We start from the raw sequence: 22042 nt of genomic DNA on the forward strand, positions 1-22042 counted from the left end.
GCGTAACTTCAACTTTGTGACTGATGCTTGAACATTATCCTGAAGAATTTGTTGATATTGGGTTGAATTCATCCGACCCTCGACTTTAACAAGGGCCCCAGTCCCTGAACTAACCACACAGCCCCACAGCATGATGGAACCTCCACCAAATCTGACAGTAGCTAGCAGGTGTTTTTCTTGGAATGCAGTGTTCTTCCTCCATGCAAAGCGCTTTTTGTTTTGACCAAATAACTTAATTTTTGTCTCATCAGTCCAAAGCACTTCCAAAATGAATCTGGCTTGTCTAAATGAGCATCTGCGTACAACAAGTGACTCTGTTTGTGGCGTGAGTGCAGAAAGGGCTTCTTTCTCATCACCCTGGCATACAGATGTTCTTTGTGCAAATTACGCTGAATTGTAGAATGATGTACAGATACACCATCTGCAGTGAGATGTTCTTGCAGGTCTTTGGAGGTGATCTGTGGGTTGTCTGTAACCAGCAGTAGCTCAGTCGGTAGAGCGGGTTGTCCAGCAATCGGAGGGTCACAGGTTCGATCCTGGCTCCCGGCATGAGAATGCAGCTGTTGTGTCCTTGGGCAAGACACTTAACCTACCTTGCCTGCTGGTGGTGGTTGGAAGGATTGGTGGCGCCAATGTTCAGCAGCCTCACTTCTGTCAGTGTGCCCCAGGGCAGCTGTGGCTACATAGTAGCTTATCATTACCAGCGTATGAATGAATGGGTGAATGACTGTTGTGTTGTAAAGCGCCTAGGGGGGTTCTTGAACTCTAGTTAGGCGCTATATCAAATACAGGCCATTTACCATTCTCACAATCCAGCGCATATGCCGCTCCTGTATTTTTCTTGGCCTGCCAGATCTGCTGGGTTTAACAGCAACTGTGCCTGTGGCCTTCCATTTCCTGATTATTTTCCTTACAATTGAAACTGACAGTTTAAACCTCTGAGGTAGCTTTTTGTAGCCTTCCACTAAACCACGATACTCAACAATCTTTGTTTTCAGATCTTTTGGGAGTTGCCAAGATGGAAGGATTGCAGCACTCCATCAATTAGGCATTCATAGAAGAATGGCTAGACAGCAGCTTCTCTTGAGTAAAAGACATATGAGAACATCTATGGAGTTTGCCAAACTGCATTTAAAGGACTATAGTTCTGATGAGACAAAAATTGAACTCTTTGGGAAGACCTCCAAACACTGTTTGGTGAAGACCAGGCATTGCTTATCTGCTCAATAGCATCCCTTTGGTGAAGCATGGTAGTGATGGCATTGGAGCTTTTCAGCAGCAGGAACAGGAAGTCTAGTCGGAATTAAGAGAAGGATAATTGCAGCCAAATACAGAGAGGTTCTTGAAAAAAATCTACTCCAGAGTGCACGTGACCCAATACTGAAGGACTAGTTCAGCTTTCAGCACAACAATGATCCAAAGCATACCACTCAGACAATGCTGGAGTGGCTTCAGCACAATTCTCTGACTTTTGTTGAGAGGACTGGTCATAGCCCAGACTCAAACCCCATAGAACATCTGTGGAGAAAGCTGAAATGGCAGTTTATAGACACTTCCAATCAGCCCAACGGAGCTTGAGAGGATCTGCCAGGAAGAACAGGATAAACTTCCCAAATCCAGGTGTGCAAAACTTGTAGTACAAAGCTTGTAAAAGCTTACCCAAGAACACTTCAAGTTAGGATTGCTACCAAAGGGGCTACCAAAGTCCTGAATTAAGGGTCTGAATACATACATGAATCAAAGATTTCAGTTTTTGTTTTTTTAATAAATTTGAAAATGTTTCTGAAAACGTTTTCATTTTGTCATTATGAGATATTAAGTGTACATTGATGGGCAAAAATGGCACATTTATGTATTTAAAATAAAATCTACAACACAATAAAGTGCGCAGAAAGAGAAAGGGTTTCGATACATTCTGAATCAACTGTATAACAAGATCACAAAGACTCGATTTCTGTTATGTATCAATAAATAACTAAGAGTTGCACTAAATTGAGCCCCAATGTAAAGTATTACCAAAATATCTTTCAATATAATTAAAACAGCCATCACTATGGTTTGATTGTCTTACTAGGCATTGTGTTCATATCTGTGTAATAATGTAAGACAAGAAGATTGCCTGCTTAGCAAAATAATTTTACATGGAGGCATAAATAAAAAAATTCAGTCCATATTTCAGCTAATCAGTTTCACCGTTACGCAGCAGTCCCAATGCTCCTTTCATGGTGTAATTATTTGGACATACTGATCATTTTCCTCCTCCTAATTCTGATGTTCTACCAGGCAGTGCTGCACTGACGCACACCATAGCTTAGGTCATAGTTCTCCTCACTTGTCATTTTAATTAATTTTAAATGCCATCACAGAATGTAAGATAACAGGGAATTAATTAACAATATATGGCTTGAGTCCTTAACTAGACTAAAAATTACTTTATGCTGGTTCACTAAATAAATGGATGACTTTGTCAAATTGTTATTTTCATGAATTTATTTCTTTGGGTGATTCAGTTGGATTGAAAACCTGCAGACACTTCTGCACACTTGCAGTGGAGTTCATTACTGCTGACTTACATGGGTTTTCCCACAAAGAAGCCGATTATTGCTTTGCTTGCCCCATACCTCAGTTAGTCAGCCACATCTGTATGCCATAAAGGAAAATGATCTGGATAGAAGCTGCAAAACTGCTGCCTTAAAAGTAACGGAATGTGACAACCAGTGTACAGTAGAATGGGGAGCTAAAGTGATGAATTGTAATCCACAAAGTTCAAGTCTCAGCTTCAATCACATCAATGCTTTGATGAATGCAGGCCTGCTCCAACTAAAAGCGAGCAATGCCTAATGGCTTTTAGTGTTGTTTTAAGATAAATTCCAAGAAGCAGAGTATGTCTTTATTTTATAATACTCTGCTCAAAACATCCCATTACTCTCAAAAAGTAATTCAGCAGCTGGCTGAACTCTGAGTCACACATCAAAGTGAGCACATTGGTTAACATTGCTTCCATACATGTACAGTAACCTGGTCTCAACTTCAACTTGATCACCATTTCCTGCTTCGTCATGTAACTTTTCTGCCACTTACCAGTAATGAGCATTTTAGGCAGTTATAACTGTTGTGGGGTTGTGTGTAAATGTGTCCTTCTATGGAGCCATCCTGTGTTCAACTCAATGGTGCCTGGATATGCTGCATTTCACTTTAGCTCCATAGTAGAAATTAAAAAAAAAACTCACAATAAATGGATAAATCGATGAACGAATGAGCATCCTAGTTGTAGTCAAAACATCACTTCACTGCTTGCCTAACACTGCAGGAGTCTTTCTAAGGTGCTCTGGTTCTCCGACATGCTTTCATTATCACCTCTCATCTGATTAACTGTTCAGTAGTTTTCCATTGTGATATATCATTCACTGTAAAAGAGGTGGAAAAGGGTGGAGTGCCCTCTCAGGGTTGGGGAAGAGATCCTGCCCCAAGTGGAGGAGTTCAAGTATCTCGGGGTCTTGTTCACGAGTGAGGGAAGAATGGAGCGGAAGATCGACAGGCGGATCGGTGCGGCATCTACAGTGATGCGGGCTCTGCATCGGTCTGTCACGGTGAAAAAAGAGCTGAGCCCTAAGGCAAAGCTCTCAATTTACCAGTCGATCTACGCTCCTACCCTCACCTATGGTCATGAGCTATGGGTAGTGACCGAAAGAACGAGATCGCGAATACAAGCGGCTGAAATGAGTTTCCTCCGCAGGGTGTCTGGGCTTTCCCATTATGATAAGATGAGAACTCAGTCATCCGGGAGGGGCTCAGAGTAGAGCCGCTGCTCCTCCGCATCGAGAGGAGTCAGATGAGGTGGCTCGGGCATCTGATCAGGATGCCTCCTGGACGCCTCCCTGGTGAGGTGTTCCGGGCACGTCCACTTGGGAGGAGGCCCCGGGGAAGACCCAGGACACGCTGGAGGGACTATGACTCCCAGCTGGCCTGGGAACGCCTTGGGATTCTCCCGGAAGAGCTGGAAGAAGTGGCCGGGGAGAGGGAAGTCTGGGCCTCTCTGCTCAAGCTGCTGCCCCCGCGACCCGACCTCGGATAAGCGGAAGAGGATGGATGGATGTAAAAGAGGTCCAGTAACTGCATTTACACTGCTATAGTGTAGGAAAGCAGTCAAGTTGTGAAATGCCAGGGGGCAGATACCCTGGAAATAATGACCCTGCCAATGCACCTGGCATATTAATGTGCCTCATATTAACCACAGGCCACAGTCAATGTGGGTACTAGGCTCCAGTACTGCATATGGCAGCAGTGCAAATTCAGCAAACTGAGGGATGATGGGAAACTTGTTTGAAGTTGCCTTTGCTGTTAAGTGGAAGCAGACAGAGACTTATCATGTAATATATGTGTCTCTGCTTCCCATTATGATTGTCAGGAGATCATTAACAAAATGCTGAAGTACAAGATTGCAGGGATAATTGGAGCTACTAGGGGGTGTCCTGACAAGGTGACCCCACAAGTGCCCTACTTCTTTCTTCACCCAGAAGGGGCCATACTCAAGTTGTGCTTGGAGTCAGAAAGTAGTGGTGGCAAAGGATAAAGTGGTGACAAGTGGGACAGCCAGCCCACCTGCTAGAGAAGGAGATCACCTTTGTTTTAGGTTAGATTGTAAACTTTCTTGCTTTGTTCCTGTTAATTTTTATCCGTATCCCAAAACCTAATTTTCTTTAGTATATTTCATTTGCTATAATCAATCCATGGTCCACATCTCAGCAAAGTAGTCCAAATTAATCTATACTAATAAAAGGCAAAGCCCTCACTCACTCACTCACTCACTGACTCATCACTAATTTTCCAACTTCCCGTGTAGGTAGAAGGCTGAAATTTGGCAGGCTCATTCCTTACAGCTTACTTACAAAAGTTAAGCAGGTTTCATTTCGAAATTCTACACGTAATTGTCGACAACGTCCGCCATGTTGAACTTTCTTATTTATGGCCCCATCTTCACGAAATTTGGTAGGCGGCTTCCCTGCGTTAACCGAAACCAAGGAATGTACTTATTTCGGTGGTATGATGCCACTGTCGGCCGCCATATTAAACTTTTAAACAGTCTTTGTTACTTATGGGCCCATCTTCAAGAAATTTGGTACACGGGTTCCCAATGCTAACTGAATCCTACTTACGTACATATATAAGTCCATAGCCTGCAGCTCGGTCACTGTGTGAGGCGGCGTTGGGTCCCCCATCCCAACGCCTCCCCGTTGTTGGCTGCCTGCCTATATAAGGCCCTCCGTCGCTCCAGTCTCTACATTCCCTTCCTTGCTTCGCCACAGGATTCACGTCTCCCTGCTGATAACTACAGCCTTTTTATTTAATCCACGGCTTCTCCGCTGTTTTATTGTTCATTTATTACGATTATAGTTATTGTGTAGGTATTTTAGACCTACTTTACATTGTTCAGGTATCCATTTCCTTTATCATTCCAACTGTACCCCCATTAACATGTCTATCGAGGTGATCACCATCGATCAAAGAACTGTCACTTACCGAGTGGTTTCCATGCCCGGAGATGGCACCTACCTTTTCCATTCTCTTTGTTACATATTGCACGGCCATATCAGGCTCACTCTTGATATCCAGAGGAACATTGTGTCTTATGTATTGAATGACAGGTTCAAGGTGTGGACTGATGGCGGTACAGGAGATAATTATACTACACAGGAGCACTAGAAGAGTGAAATACTTAAGCCCTTCACCTATGGTTCTGCATGTGAGTTGATGGCTGCCGCTGAATCGTTCGGTTGTCGCTTTCAAGTGTACCGAAATGGCCAAATATTTTACACCTTTTGACAACCGCTAATGCCTCTTAAACATCTTAGATTCACAGGTGACGATTTCAGTAGTGGACACTTTGATATTTATGAATGTTTAAACTCTCAATAGCTGGATGTGAAGTTATCGATGAAACCGGTTGTATGCTTACAACGCTTGACAGATGCTGAATGTCACTTCAACACAAGTCATACAAATACTGTCGTAATTGAAACAAACCATGAAACTCAAACCGATTATGACAGCAGCAATCCAAGCTGTGAGATTTGAGACAAGATTACTGTTCACATGGCCAACTGTACGTTGCATGCTCAAGAGTAAGCTCAGCGCACAGCTTGGTCATATTACAACCGGAGGGCCGAACTCACAATGTGGTATACAAAGAGATCCTTAACAAATAATTATTGGTATATTTTCCCTCAGTTTAAAGAAGGTTTAATTTTCTTGTAAATAAAAATTTTAAGGCAGTATTTCGCCGCTGTGAAGCGCGGGTATTTTGCTAGTTATGAATATAATGACACAAAGTAATCACACAATATAATATGACACACCTAAATCATCACTGGTGCAGTCAGTTGGTTTTTGAAGACAAAGAATTTGTTAAATGGAGATCACCTCTTTGTAGTCAAAGGGTTTCTTTTTAATGGCAGTATTATTGTCTCTGTATGTGGAAGAGCCGCCTGGAGTTGAGTCAGCTCTTTGAAAGGGTGATTGAAAAGCACAAGTCAGGAGACAGAGAACAGAAAATATCCAAATCACTGAAACCCTTTGGAGTCCAATTTAATATATCCAGCAGCCATACCACCTGCACTTCAGAACAGGTTATCTACTTGAAACTAAGCATGGCCTGGATGGAAGATCTTCCAGGAGGAGCTTGGGTTACTGCTGGAAGAGGTGTTGGTGAGGCCATCAGGGGGACACTTACCCTGTGGTCCATGTGTGAATCCCAAAGCCCCAGTAGAGTAAAAATTGGCAGCATGCTTCCGATGAGACATAACACCGGAGGTCCTGCCTCTTTGTGGTCATAAAAGATAACTTGGGTATCTTTTAGATTTTGAAAAGAGTAGGGTTTATCCTGGTGTCCTGGCTAAATTGCCCACCATGATCTTTTCATGCTGGCCCTCTAATCATCCCCCATCCATAATCATCTCTCTTTCTCTCACCCTTTCACCACCTAATAGCTACAATGTGCTGGTGGTTGAAGTGGTTCCCCCACTGTCTTTTAAAGCACTTTGAGTGGGTTAGGAAAGTACTATATAAATGTAATTAACTTTCATTAAGTTAATCGTTAAGAAATGAAGAGAGAATTACAGAGCTGTAACTCCGCTTAAAGCATGTCATCCACAAAAAAAAAACGAGTGATTGTGTGAGGACTAGACTAGAGAGGAAGGCCAACAAGAGAGTTGTGAGATCTCTGAAAGGAGTTACAAACTACAGTGGCTGAGACTGGAGAGGCTGTGTAGACAACAAATGTTACCTTGGTGCTTCACTAGTAAGAGTTTTATGAGAGCGTGACAAAGAGAAAGCCACTGTTAGAAATAAATAAATAGATAAATAAATAATCCTGCACTTGAAATCTCAGCTACGGTTTTCCAGAAGACACATGAGAGATTAAAGTCCCCTGAAAGAAGGTTCTGATTTTTGGCAATCAGACTACATGGCGTGTCTGAACATTGTACATTGTCAGAAACACAGGCTGTGAGAATGCTTCTCTGCAGCAGGCGCTGGAAGGCTTACGAGGGTAAAATGAATGCAGTAAAATAAGGAAAAATCCTTGAGGAAAACCTGATAAAGTATACAAGAAACCTGTGTCTCTGGAGAAGATTGGTTTTCAAGCAAGACAACAAGGTCAAGCACAAATCTAAAGCTACACTGGAATAGCTTCAAAACAACATTGTTTATGTCCTGGAGAGGCCAAGATAGAATCCAGATATGTTGTGCAAAAATCTTCCTTTACTTTTTGTAGGCACTATATTTATCATCATTGTCTAAAATGTGGGTTTGGTGTCTACATCTGGGTGCCACTACAGCCCTCACTATAGGCACCAAAGCTGGCTCAATAGCACTGGCTTTTGAACAAATGCAGAATTACTTCTAAAACTTTTCTAGCAGCTTTAAAACAACCCAGTATAACAGTCTGAGTTGCCTATCCCCATTTAAATGTAAAACAACAAAGATCTTCTGACATTCACCTTGCCATTGCCCTAAGCTTTGCTACACAATCACTGAAGATTACTTACAGTGGTGTGAAAAACTATTTGCCCCCTTCCTGATTTCTTATTCTTTTGCATGTTTGTCACACAAAATGTTTCTGATCATCAAACACATTTAACCATTAGTCAAATATAACACAAGTAAACACAAAATGCAGTTTTTAAATGATGGTTTTTATTATTTAGGGAGAAAAAAAAAATCCAAACCTACATGGCCCTGTGTGAAAAGTAATTGCCCCTTGTTAAAAATCACCTAACTGTGGTGTATCACACCTGAGTTCAATTTCGTAGCCACCCCAGGCCTGATTACTGCCACACCTGTTTCAATCAAGAAATCACTTCAATAGGAGCTGCCTGACACAGAGAAGTAGACCAAAAGCACCTCAAAAGCTAGACATCATGCCAAGATCCAAAGAAATTCAGGAACAAATGAGAACAGAAGTCATGGAGATCTATCAGTCTGGTAAAGGTTATAAAGCCATTTCTAAAGCTTTGGGACTCCAGCGAACCACAGTGAGAGCCATTATCCACAAATGGCAAAAACATGGAACAGTGGTGAACCTTCCCAGGAGTGGCCGGCCGACCAAAATTACCCCAAGAGCGCAGAGACGACTCATCCGAGAGGTCACAAAAGACCCCAGGACAACGTCTAAAGAACTGCAGGCCTCACTTGCCTCAATTAAGGTCAGTGTTCACGACTCCACCATAAGAAAGAGACTGGGCAAAAACGGCCTGCATGGCAGATTTCCAAGACGCAAACCACTGTTAAGCAAAAGAACATTAGGGCTCGTCTCAGTTTTGCTAAGAAACATCTCAATGATTGCCAAGACTTTTGGGAAAATACCTTGTGGACTGATGAGACAAAAGTTGAACTTTTGGAAGGCAAATGTCCGTTACATCTGGCGTAAAAGGAACACAGCATTTCAGAAAAAGAACATCATACCAACAGTAAAATATGGTGGTGGTAGTGTGATGGTCTGGGGTTGTTTTGCTGCTTCAGGACCTGGAAGGCTTGCTGTGATAGATGGAACCATGAATTCTACTTTCTACTAAAAAATCCTGAAGGAGAATGTCCGGCCATCTGTTCGTCAACTCAAGGTGAAGCGATCTTGGGTGCTGCAACAGGACAATGACCCAAAACACACCAGCAAATCCACCTCTGAATGGCTGAAGAAAAACAAAATGAAGACTTTGGAGTGGCCTAGTCAAAGTCCTGACCTGAATCCAATTGAGATGCTATGGCATGACCTTAAAAAGGCGGTTCATGCTAGAAAACCCTCAAATAAAGCTGAATTACAACAATTCTGCAAAGATGAGTGGGCTAAAATTCCTCCAGGCTGTAAAGACTCATTGCAAGTTATCATAAGCGCTTGATTGCAGTTATTGCTGCTAAGGGTGGCCCAACCAGTTATTAGGTTCAGGTGGCAATTACTTTTCACACAGGGCCATGTAGGTTTGGATTTTTTTTTTCCCTAAATAATAAAAACCATCATTTAAAAACTGCATTTTGTGTTTACTTGTGTTATATTTGACTAATGGTTAATGTGTTTGATGACCAGAAACATTTTGTGTGACAAACATGCAAAAGAATAAGAAATCAGGAAGGGGGCAAATAGTTTTTCACACCACTGTATTTTAGTCATGGCACTCACTACCTCTAGAATGTATACCCAACTCTGTTTTGAGGCTTTGTCAGTTGTTAACTCACAGCTAAAATTCTCTCTTCCTTTGTAGAACTGCAATTCCAGCCCAGCCTCATTAAAATGGAGTTTACTGTCTTTTATTGCATTATAGTGTATTTTATAGGGTCGTCATAGTACCTACACTTTGTGTAGCTAGGTCTTCCAGGTCAGTCATTTCATTTGCCCACTCTGTTCTTTTGTCTGATCTTTCATTGACTTCCTCAAACATCTGGGAATATTGCATACATGCTTTCTCGGTTACCATTTTGACATTTATTCTGCCTATGAGTTCCATGCCGTTCATGTTGTATAGGGCTGTTTATGAGAGCTAATGCATATATACAATAAATGATTAAATCCTCTGTACGATGATGAGGTCAGTGCTCACATTTCACAAAAATGGAAACAAATGTTTTGTACCTGTAAAATGGATTGGGGAAGACGGCCTTACAATGGTAGCCTTGTTTGGGTGGGCTGAGTAAATGGTTAGGTCAGTGGACTATATTCTAGATTTGGACTCTCGTCAGAAGTGTGAGCAAGTCATTTGTCTTGCCCATTGCTTCGATAATAGCCAGTGCAGGATTTACGTATAAGCTACACAAGCTATAGCTTAGGGCCCCCGCCTTCTTGGGGGCCCCCAAAACAAATCATATCTGGCACTTACATAGAATATCTGGACTTATAAAGGGCCCCATGTCTCAAATAGCTTAGGGCCTTATCAAGTCTAAATCCGGCCCTGATAATAGCAATCTGAAAATTTCAAAGTAAACTCTTGAAAATAATGGCTATTTAGATAGATAGATAGATAGATAGATAGATAGATAGATAGATAGATAGATAGATAGATACTTTATTAATTTTATTTAATGGCAAGTTATGGTTCTTCACTGGGTAGAACAATTCCTTGACAAAGCACCATTCTGTGATGAGTTCTTTACATATGAAGTTGGTTCTTTGTGGTTTAAAAAAATGCCCTAATATGTGGTTGAGGATGAAATATTTAATGTAGGGTAGGCTATCTAACAGCTGAAGAAAACCTGGACTTAGCCTTTGTTATGGTGTGCAGCAAGAGTCCCTTTAAAAATATGACCCAGTGGTATATCTGGTATACCAACATGGTTATTCACTGTATGAAGCCTGTTATAGATCTAAAAAAATAAAAGGTTCTTTCTGGAACACTCACATGGATGTGTCTTTTGGGAAACAAAAATGGTTTCCCTATGGTATTCACTCTGAGGAAGTACTGTGGCACCTTTATTGTTATCAATGTCATCATCAAGTCCTTCCGTGAGAACCCTAAATCCAAAGAGGACTGTTTCATTTATGTGAGGTAGAATGCCCAGAGGGGACTTGGCGGTCCCGTGGTCTGGAATCCCTGCAGATTTTATTTTTTTCTCCAGCCGTCTGGAGTTTTTTTGTTTTTTCTGTCCTCCCTGGCCATCGGATCTTACTCTTATTCTATGTTAATTAGTGTTGGCTTATTTTTCTGTCTGTGTCTTTTATTTTTCTATTGTTCATTATATAAAGCACTTTGAGCTACATTTCTTGTATGAAAATGTGCTATATAAATAAATGTTGTTGTTGTTATAGTGTAAATGAATTTGACGCATCTGCTGATGGCCATGCAGATGAAACGTTGCATCTCTAAACCTTCGCCTTTATATTATTTTCTGGCAATATCCTTTACTTTTTTCCAACTATGTGCAAATTTTGTCAGCGAATTATTGTTAACAATTCAGTTGAAATTTGCAGCTTACTGTGGGTAAAAAGATCATCATTACATATAAAGAGCCGGAGAGTGTACTCACGCACCTTCTATCGTATATTTCCGTTAGTCCTCGTTAATCTTCGTACTTCTTCGTCCTCCACTCCGTATATTTCCGTGCACCTTCGTATGTCTCGGGTCATCCCTGTTGTCTTACCGCATGATCTTTTTCCAAGACATTTTGAGGTTGTGGCTCGAAGACTACTACGGTGGAAGCGCTTCCACCATCTCGTAAAAGGTGTTAATTTAAACCATTAGATTTGCTCGCACGTCTTTGAACATCTCAATTAAGTTATAAACTTTACTTTATTTCATTGCGGTATTTCATGAGGGAAAAAAAGGAGCTAGTTCTTAAGATTCAGGAATGAGTAAAGCGAACAGCAGGCTACTGAAGGGTTTTTCCTTGTTTCTTTTTGTAGTGGTTGCGGAGAAGGTCTGCGTGATCTAGTTACAAATTACGACTGGCGTCCAGTGTTTCCATATGCCGATTCTCACTTGTCTGTTTGCTCGGACAGTTAAACTGTAAGAAAAGCATTCCTGTTCATTTTGTAGCGGCTTTCTTTCACCCCCGCTTGCCTTTTACAAGCTGACAGTTAATTTTAGAAAGCGATTAGCGTCTTTCCACGAGCTTTAATTGAGCCTTTCGCTTCAGCTCCTTGCAGCCAAGATTTTTTTATTGCGACAGATTGGCAAAGCGGTATAGATTATGCTCATTTTAAAAGTTTCCGATTAACACTCGGCTTTTAAGAATGTATTTTGTGGTAAAAAAAAAAAAAATAGGAAAAAGACAGGCTTTTAAATTCCGTTTAGTTCTTCAAAAGCACACATTTCTCGAATAAATTCAGCCCGCTGTTATACTATGGTGAATAATTCGTCGGGAAAACACAAAAATGACCAGCAAACAATGCAAAATATTGAAAGTAAAAACACCACGCAATGTGCGCTGTAACGTACGTATTAATAATTTTAATAACCTGAATAGTCCCAGATTTGCAGGCTAACCGATGGCTCAAGGCACAGTCAAAAGGCTTTAATCCCAGGAAAGGTTTGACAATGAGACCAGTCTGACAGAATGTTAGCAATGGGAAGTCTCAAACAATTACGTCGTGTTTTTTTTTTTACGCCATCATTAAACTAAATAAAAGACGAGTTCATCAGAATTAATTAAGATTCTGACATTTTATTCGAGAATGACGCTCCTTGCATTCTGTTCCTTTTCTTCATATTTTACAAAGGCGCAGTGGATAGCATTGCATTTATCGCGCTTGAACTCGGGTTAATGTCCACTTTTACCAAATATATAGTTTGTGCGCACTGAAAAGGACTCGAGTTCCCTGCAGGGATACCTCACACAAAATGTCACAATTTTATCAGTTTTGAAAGAGTCCAGTCCAGGACCGTTTGCTTCTCATGTACTACAATACTTTCCAACCTATACCACTGCCATACACAGGGCCGGATTTAGATGAAAAGAGGCCCTATAGGCTATTCCACTTATGAGGCCCTTTCACCTTCCATTTTTAAGTTTGTTCAAATTGCTAACAATTTGAATGTAGGTCCCTCTTGATCTTGAGACCCTAGGCTGAAGCCTAGTTAGCCTAAAGGAAAATCCGGCCCTGCCCATACATTTTTAAAAAATGCTGGTTCTTTACTGGGTTGTATACAGTAGTTCCTCATAGAGCCATTGCTTGACAAAGCGCCATTTCATTCTGGGACTGGTTCTTTGCATGTAAAATCGGTTCTTTGTGCTTCAAAAAACTTTCTAATATGCGAAAATAAAAACGAAACTGAAAGTCGTTAATATATGGTAGAGTACCTAGCAGGGCGCTAATAGATTAAGAAAACTTATACTATATCTGTGCTGTTATATGCAGGAAGAGTCCATTTAAAATCATGACCCATTAGTATTTCACACATCTGTTACCATCAATTCATGGTTATTTACTGTACTGAAGCCTGTTATGGATCTGAATAAATAAAAGGTTCTTCCTGGAACCTTCATGTGGATGGGTCTTTTAGGGACCAAAAATTATTCCCCCTATAGCGTCACTCTGATGAACCACTCTGGCAACTTTTTTTTTTTTTTTTTTAAGAGTGTAAAACAGAAAAACAGTGTACAGGTGCTGGTCATAAAATTAGAATATCATGACAAAGTTGATTTATTTCAGTAATTCCATTCAAAAAGTGAAACTTGTATATCAGATTCATTCATTATACACAGACTGATGTATTTCAAATGTTTATTTCTTTTAATTTTGATGATTATAACTGACAACTAATGAAAGTCCCAAATTCAGTATCTCGGAAAATTAGAATATTGTGAAAAGGTTCAATATTGAAGACACCTGGTGCCACACTCTGATCAGCTAATTAATTTAAAACACCTGCAAAAGCCTTTAAATGGTCACTCAGTCTAGTTCTGTAGGCTACACAATCATGGGGAAGACTGCTGACTTGACAGTTGGAGAAAATAAACCTATGGAGGTCCACAGTCAGTTATAATGGACAAAGTCAGATGCCGGCACAGTCCTGGAGACCTCAGCCAATTGGCCACCCTATATAACGTGCATAGGAGGCTTTTCCATTTATATTTGGCATACTCTTTCCACAGCTAACTTTTCCATTCAAGTTGGGAATTTGTCATATACAGGTGCTGGTCATAAAATTAGTATCTTGTGAAAGGTTCAATATTGAAGACACCTGGTGCCACACTCTAATCAGCTAATTAACTCAAAAGCCTTTAAATGGTCTCTCAGTCGAGTTCTGTAGGCTACACAATCACGGGGAAGACTGCTGACTTGACAGTTGTCCAAAAGACGACCATTAACACCTTGCACAAGGAGGGCAAGACACAAAAGGTCATTGCTAAAGAGGCTGGCTGTTCACAGAGCTCTGTGTCCAAGCACATTAATAGAGAGGCAAAGGGAAGGACAAGATGTGGTAGAAAAAAGTGTACAAGCAATAAGGATAACCGCACCTTGGAGAGGATTGTGAAATAAAACTGTGGGGGAGATTCACAAAGAGTGGACTGCAGCTGGAGTCAGTGCTTCAAGAACCTCCACACACAGACGTATGCAAGACATGGGTTTCAAATGTCACATTCCTTGTGTCAAGCCACTCTTGAACAAGAGACAGCGTCAGAAGCGTCTCGCCTGGGCTAAAGACAAAAAGGACTGGACTGCTGCTGAGTGGTCCAAAGTTATGTTCTCTGATGGAAGTAAATTTTGCATTTCCTTTGGAAATCAAGGTCCCGGAGTCTGGAGAAAGAGAGGAGAGGCACAGAATCCATGTTGCTTGAGGTCCAGTGTAAAGTTTCCACAGTCAGTGATGGTTTGGGGTGCCATGTCATCTGCTGGTGTTGGTCCATTGTGTTTTCTGAAGTCCAAGGTCAACGCAGCCGTCTACCAGGAAGTTTTAGAGCACTTCATGCTTCCTGCTGCTGATAAACTTTATGGAGATGCAGATTTAATTTTCCAACAGGACCTGGCACCTGCACAAACTGCCAAAACTACCAGTACCTGGTTTAAGGACCATGGTATCCCTGTTCTTGATTGGCCAGCAAACTCGCCTGAGCTTAACCCCATAGGAAATCTATGGGGTATTGTGAAGAGGAAGATGCAATACGCCAGACCTAACAATTCAGAAGAGCTGAAGGTCACTATCAGAGCAACATGGGCTCTCATAACACCTGAGCAGTGCCACAGACTGATCGACTCCATGCCACGCCGCATTGCTGCAGTAATCCAGGCCAAAGGAGCCCCAACTAAATATTGAGTTCTGTACATGCTCATACTTTTCATGTTCATACCTTTCAGTTGGCCAACATTTCTAAAAATCCTTTTTTTGCATTGGTCTTAATTGATATTCTAATTTTCCGAGATACTGAATTTGGGGCTTTCATTAGTTGTCAGTTATAATCATCAAAATTAAAAGAAATAAACATTTGAAATACATCAGTCTGTGTATAATGAATGAATCTAATATACAAGTTTCACTTTTTGAATGGAATTACTGAAATAAATCAACTTTGTCATGATATTCTAATTTTATGACCAGCACCTGTGAAAAACAACAAAAAACACATAACAGATAGATATAATCTCAAAAGGATCAGGCCTCACAAAACAATCATGAAGGTGAGGATACATCTAAGGCCCAACTGTTAAGACGGTTAAAGTACGTTTTTGTTGAGATTGACTGGTTATGCATTGTCCATTTTTATTTTATTAGAGTTGCCTGGTGACCTCCATTTAAGATAATTCCGATTTGGATTTCCCACATGTGATTAAACACATCATTATCTTAATCTGAAAGCCTTCTGCTGTCCAAAATCAGCAAGTTTTAGGAGTCACTTGTCTATGTGCCAAGAGACGGGGCTTTTGGTGTTTTTGTGATTTGCATTGCAGACTTCTAACACCCGATTGTTTCTTACTCAGTGATAATCACTGCCAGTTCTGTTAGTCAAAACATGCATGTCATGTTTGCAGTGAATAGAGATTGAACAGCTCTTAAACGTGCAGAGCTCCTAAAATTCTAATTGTGCTGATGTTAATGCAGTCAAAAATCAAATGTGCATTGTGGTTTAAATGCCATCTGGAAATTCACTTCACATTATGGACACCATCAATAATGACAGATTTGCCAGAACATTTGCTCCCTTTATGGTTTCTCTGCTCACCACTATACTACAACTCCCAATACTATACTTCCCAATTACCTGGCTGAGTCCTTATACATACAACACTTAATAAATTATTGGGCGGTGCGGTGGCGCAGTGGGTAGCGCTGCTGCCTCGCAGTTAGGAGACCCGGGTTCTCCCTGTGTGGGTTTCCTCCCACAGTCCAAAGACATGCAGGTGTATTGACGATTTTAAATTGTCCCTAGTGTGTGCGCGTCATGTGGTGGGCTGGAGCCCTGCCCAGGGTTTGTTTCCTGCCTTGCGCTCTGTGTTGGCTGGGATTGGCTCCAGCAGACACCCGTGACCCTGTAATTACGATGTAGTGGGTTGGAGGATGGATGGATGGATGGATAAACTATTGGCTGCCACTTTTAAGATGAAGAAAGATGTATCTGCAGTTCTTTGCAAGGCAACCCCAGCAGCAGTATTAAAAATAGCTCTTTAATTAGCAGATTTCTGGAGCAGCCTGGGCCATCATTACAGACGGTACACACTCTTAACTATCGCACTTTTACGGAAGGCATTAGAATTATCAAATGACATCTGATGGTCAGCAAAATAAGAAAGATGTAGAAAATGCAAATGTAACTGATTAAACTTTGTGCAAAACATACACTACCTTATGAGGCATATAGGGGCAAGTCCCATGGGTCTCTTATCAGTTAATTATTTATTAGTCAATTTAATCTCTTTCTACTGTTCAATTAGGAAAAGGAGCATAGTGACCAATACATTTACATACAACTTGTAAACACTGTGCCCTCCTTTTTACTGTGTCATTTTTTTCGAATTTTAGAAGATGCTGAATGCAAAACGATCTCTTTTTTTAAATCTATTTATTTTCTGGCTGTGAAACATGGCAAACACCAACCCTACAGTGCCCTCCATAATGTTTGGGACAAAAACATTTTTCCTTGATTTAGTCCTCTGCTTTACAGTTTAAAATTACAAATCAAACAATCCAGTCTTGATTAAAGGGCACATTGCAGACTTTACAGGCTATGTAGAAATGGCAACACTTTTTCTACATGGTCCCCCATTTCAGGTCCAAAATGTGTTTTTATTCCAAACATTATGGAGGGCACTGTACATTGCAAATATCACACTCCTGTGAAAAAGTTTCAGTGTAAATGGCCAATAATAGCTATGTCTCACCTACATGGCAAATACCCGGCTAATGAAACATCTCAGTTACATAATTATTATTAATTTATATAGTATTTTTCCCTGCGGTGGACTGGCGCCCTGCCCGGTGTTTGCTTCCTGCCTTGCGCCCTGTGTTGGCTGGGATTGGCTCCAGCAGACCCCTGTGACCCTGTAGTTCGGATATAGCGGGTTGGATAACGGATGGATTGATAGTATTTTTCTCACTTTACACAAACCGATAGGAACCACTTCAGCCTCCAACAATGTGTAGCACCCACCTGGATGGTGCAATGGCAGCCATTATTTTGCAGGTATGCTCACCACACATGAGCTATTACTGGTAGGTGATGAAGAGGTGAGTGAGATAAACAGCCAATTAGAGAGAGCGATGATTAGGGGGCAAGAGTGGATGAGGCCACTATACGTAATTTATCCAGGACATCCAGCTATACATACAACTGTCAAGTCAGCAGTCTTCCCCGTGATTGTGTAGCCTACAGAACTCGACTGAGAGACCATTTAAAGGCTTTTGCAGGTGTTTTGAGTTAATTAGCTGATTAGAGTGTGGCACCAGGTGTCTTCAATATTGAACCTTTTCTCAATATTCTAATTTTCTGAGATACTGAATTTGGGACTTTCATTAGTTGTCAGTTATAATCATCAAAATTAAAAGAAATAAACATTTGAACTACATCAGTCTGTGTGTAATGAATGATTCTAATATACAAGTTTCACTTTTTGAATGGAATTACTGAAATAAATCAACTTTGTCATGATATTCTAATTTTATGACCGGCACCTGTATATGACAAATTCCCAACTTGAATGGAAAAGTTAGCTGTGGAAAGAGTATGCCAAATATAAATGGAAAAGCCTCCTATGCACGTTATATAGGGTGGCCAATTGGCTGAGGTCTCCAGGACTGTGCTGGCATCTGACTTTGTCCATTATAACTGACTGTGGACCTCCATAGGTTTATTTTCTCCAGTGCTGCTACTAACTGAAGTTTTTATTTTCTTCTACTTCATTGTCAACTGGCCATAGTCCAACAATTATGTTAATGGACAGATATTATTAGACTCCATTTATGTTATTCTCTTTAGAACTGTTTTGTTTCCGATTTGTTAGAAACAAATCTATCTTCATGTGTACAAATGATGTAATTAGCAATTTGTAAAGTTGGTAATTATATTTACCTGCTACAGTGCTCCGAGCCTGCACTTAGTGACGAATGCTACACAAAAGTAAACTGAACTGAATTGCTTATGTGGTGCCTAAACATTTGTAATAAGTCAATTCATTGGGTACTCTGTCATATTTATATTTTACATGTATAAAGAATTATAGACATACATTATTACCATAAAGTAGGGCTTTATTTCCAAAGACAGTTGCAATTAAGATATCTTGTATAGTATTTTAGATATCCTATTTTATATCTCAACCTAGGTGTAGTATTTAAATTTCTTCTTTGAGCATTGTATTGTGGAAATGGACCCAAATAATGTACTTAATTTACAACTGCGATGGCACATGCAAGGCTTTCATTTTAGAGCATTAGAACAATCTGGATGAGAACAGGCCATTCAGCCCAACTCGCCATTCCTATCCACTTAATTCTTCCAAAATAACATAAAGTCTAGTTTTGAAAGTCCCTAAAGTCCTACTGTCTACCACACTAATTGGTAATTTATTAAATATTTTTCTATGGTTCTCTGTGTGAAGAAAGACATCCTAATTGTCGTGCAAAATGTACCCTTAACAAGTTTCCTAATGTGTTCCTGATGAACTCATTTTAAAAGTAAAGGTCTCGATCCACTGGACTAACATTTTGTTAATAAAATAGTATTGATGTAAAGTGTTTTTTAATCAGTGCATGTCAGATATTGTAGCCAGACTTTGATTATATCGTGTAAGTGTTGGGTTCAGGTGGTGTTTGGAGACACACACAGACTTAAGTGGATACTCTTCTCAGGAGGTTATTATGGCAAACACACTACTTATATTACCACAGTATGGCCCACCATGTCCTGTCAGAGACAGCTCCAAAAGAAACCTTCCCTACACCTACGTAAAGCTAGCTGAAGCCTCAATACAAATCATTCACAAAATAAGGAAAACAGAAATATTAAACAGGGCGGCACGGTGGCGCAGTGGTAGCGCTGCTGCCTCGCAGTTAGGAGACCCGGGTTCATTTCCCGGGTCCTCCCTACGTGGAGTTTGCATGTTCTCCCCGTGTCTGCGTGGGTTTCCTCCCACAGTGCAACGACATGCAAGTTAGGTGGACTGGCAATTTTAAATTGGCCCTACTGTGTGCTTAGTGTGTGGGTATGTTTGTGTGTGTCCTGCGGTGGGTTGGCACCCTGCCCGGGATTGGTTTCCTGCCTTGTGCCCTGTGTTGGCTGGGATTGGCTTCAGCAGACCCCCGTGACCCTGTGTTTGGATTCAGCAGGTTGGAAAATGGATGGATGGATGAAATATTAAACTGATGAGTCTGTAATCACTAACTGTAGACTTTTTTAAAGATATTGTTTACCCTACACTTCATCCATCCATCATCCAACCCGCTGAATCCGAACACAGGGTCACGGGGGTCTGCTGGAGCCAATCCTAGCCAACACAGGGCACAAGGCAGGAACCAATCGTGGGCAGGGTGCCAACCCACTGCAGGGACCCTACACTTCCTCCCTCTCAAACTAAATAAGCATATACATTTCTAAAACTCCACTGTACAACCAGATAAAAGAAGCAAAGAAAGAATCAAAATTAACCCCAGAAAGTCCATAGCCTGGGTGGCACGGTGGCGCAGTGGTAGCGCTGCTGCCTCGCAGTTAGGAGACCCGGGTTCTCCCCGTGTCTGTGTGGGTTTCCTCCGGGCACTCCGGTTTCCTCCCACAATCCAAAGACATGCAGGTTAGGTAGATTGGCGATTCTAAATTGGCCCTGGCGCGTGCTTGGTGTGTGGGTGTGTTTGTGTGTGTCCTGCGGTGGGTTGGCACCCTGCCCAGGATTGGTTCCTGCCTTGTGCCCTGTGTTGGCTGGGATTGGCTCCAGCAGACCCCCGTGACCCTGTATTTGGATTCAGCGGGTTAGAATATGGATGGATGGAAGTCCATAGCCTTAAAGAGGGCCGAAGTGTTCTCCATTATCCAATGTGTGATGAACATAACTTGCCTCCAGCATGGACGTTCAGAGGAATATTGGCCCAAAGAAATGTATTGAGAAGTAGAGGCATTAAGAGTGTAGGCTTGTATTTCAGTAATGTTCCTAGTAAAAGGGGCCTGGATTGATGTGGCAAAATGTGATTTGGGTTATTATCAGTTGAGCTTTTCTCCTTTCCTTGTGAAAGCCGCGGGGAATTATAAAGGAAGGCATGTCAGATTTGAGAATGGAGTCTGATAGGGTGCTACTTCACCACCCCCAGACAATGCACAGTGTGACCTTAAGCCAGTTATAGTGAACAATCTTTGATTCTGGTGTACCACATCCTGTATGCTACACCAGGACCGTCATTTATAGAACTAAGCAACAATACGCACACTGCCATTGTAGCTACTCTTTCACTTTGCAAATGTCCCATGGCATGAAAGGCAAGTAATAGAACTGCTGTACAAATTGTAGGACTTTGTCATCTGACAGAACATCTTCTGTAGGATTAGCATGGTGTAGCTTAAGGGCATTCTCCCACACAGATTGAGATACAACAACCTGGTAAACAGATATTTATCTCTTTTTTCTTCCATCATTGGACAGTCAGGCAGGATGAGCTGGAAATTTGTGGATTCTGAAGAACACTAAAATAGCATTGGGCACAAGACAAGTGTGAAACCTGGAGAGGACGGCGATGTACTAATGGTCATAGTGAAGCACCCGATTTCAATTATTTTGAAGTATTTCAATAATCTGAAACCGACTGGTACATTACTGCCTTGCTCTTAATGCCACCGGGATAAGTTCCAGCCAGAAAGCCTGCACTTAATCCATTAGTTTTGAAATGTCTATTTTAATAAGGCAACACACACTACATTAGTGGACTCCCACCAGATTGGGAAAATGAATGCAGTACAAGCCTGAATGAAAGTAGATAATACAATATGGTCATTTATTTCATTTTCAGAAATCAGTTAATCCATTTCAGGTCATGGACTAGCTGGAGCCTCTCCTAGAAGCACTGGTCACAAGGTAATAACCAATCCTGAATGGGGTGCCCTTTCATAAAGGGTAGACTCATTTGTACAGCAACAGTCATAAGAGCACAGGACATAAGAAACAAGAGGAGGCTATTCAGCCTATGAAGCTCATTAGTTTGGCTAACAGGTAACCTCTGCCAATATTTCCTTCAAATAATTTTTAAAGGTTCTCAGTGTTTTAACTTCAACTGCATACCTCAGTAGTTTATTCCAGATTCCCACAGCTCTTTCAAGTAAGGAAGTGTTTTCTAACTTCAGTCCTAAATGCACTTCCACTGGACATGCACAAATACAGTTTAACCAGCATTACTGACACAGGAATTCCAGGAAAAGAAAACATGCGGGCAGAGTCAGGATGTGCAAACACCACAGTGGGGGAAAAAAAAGATCACAATATGAGCATAGGACTCAGCAAAACTGGCAGAAGTGTTAAACACTGGGCCACCCTGCCATCTCACTGCCCACTCAATAGACTGATTTGAAGTTCTGCTGAAGCTTTCCTCTCAAATATCTGATTCTGAGTGCATCTGTTTGAAAAAGCTACTCTCAGACCTATCTAAAT

At 41.2% G+C, this 22042-nt stretch overlaps 1 protein-coding gene across 2 annotated transcripts in view; it reads right to left on the reverse strand.

Annotated features, from left to right (window-relative positions):
• LOC120517542 (rab11 family-interacting protein 4-like) overlaps nt 1-22042 on the reverse strand; it is a 141441-nt gene that overhangs the window by 86325 nt on the left and 33074 nt on the right. Inside the window, exon 1 of one of the 2 annotated variants that reach the window (XM_039739941.1) lies at nt 11513-12026. The exons of the other annotated variant lie outside the window; for it this stretch is intronic. The gene's annotated coding sequence lies outside the window, so the exon portion shown is untranslated. Of the gene's footprint in view, nt 1-11512; nt 12027-22042 lie in introns of those variants that run through there. 2 annotated transcript variants of the gene reach the window in all.

The sequence above is a fragment of the Polypterus senegalus genome, chromosome 17, assembly GCF_016835505.1.
Source record: "Polypterus senegalus isolate Bchr_013 chromosome 17, ASM1683550v1, whole genome shotgun sequence".
In the NCBI taxonomy this organism is placed as follows: Eukaryota; Metazoa; Chordata; class Cladistia; order Polypteriformes; family Polypteridae; genus Polypterus; species Polypterus senegalus.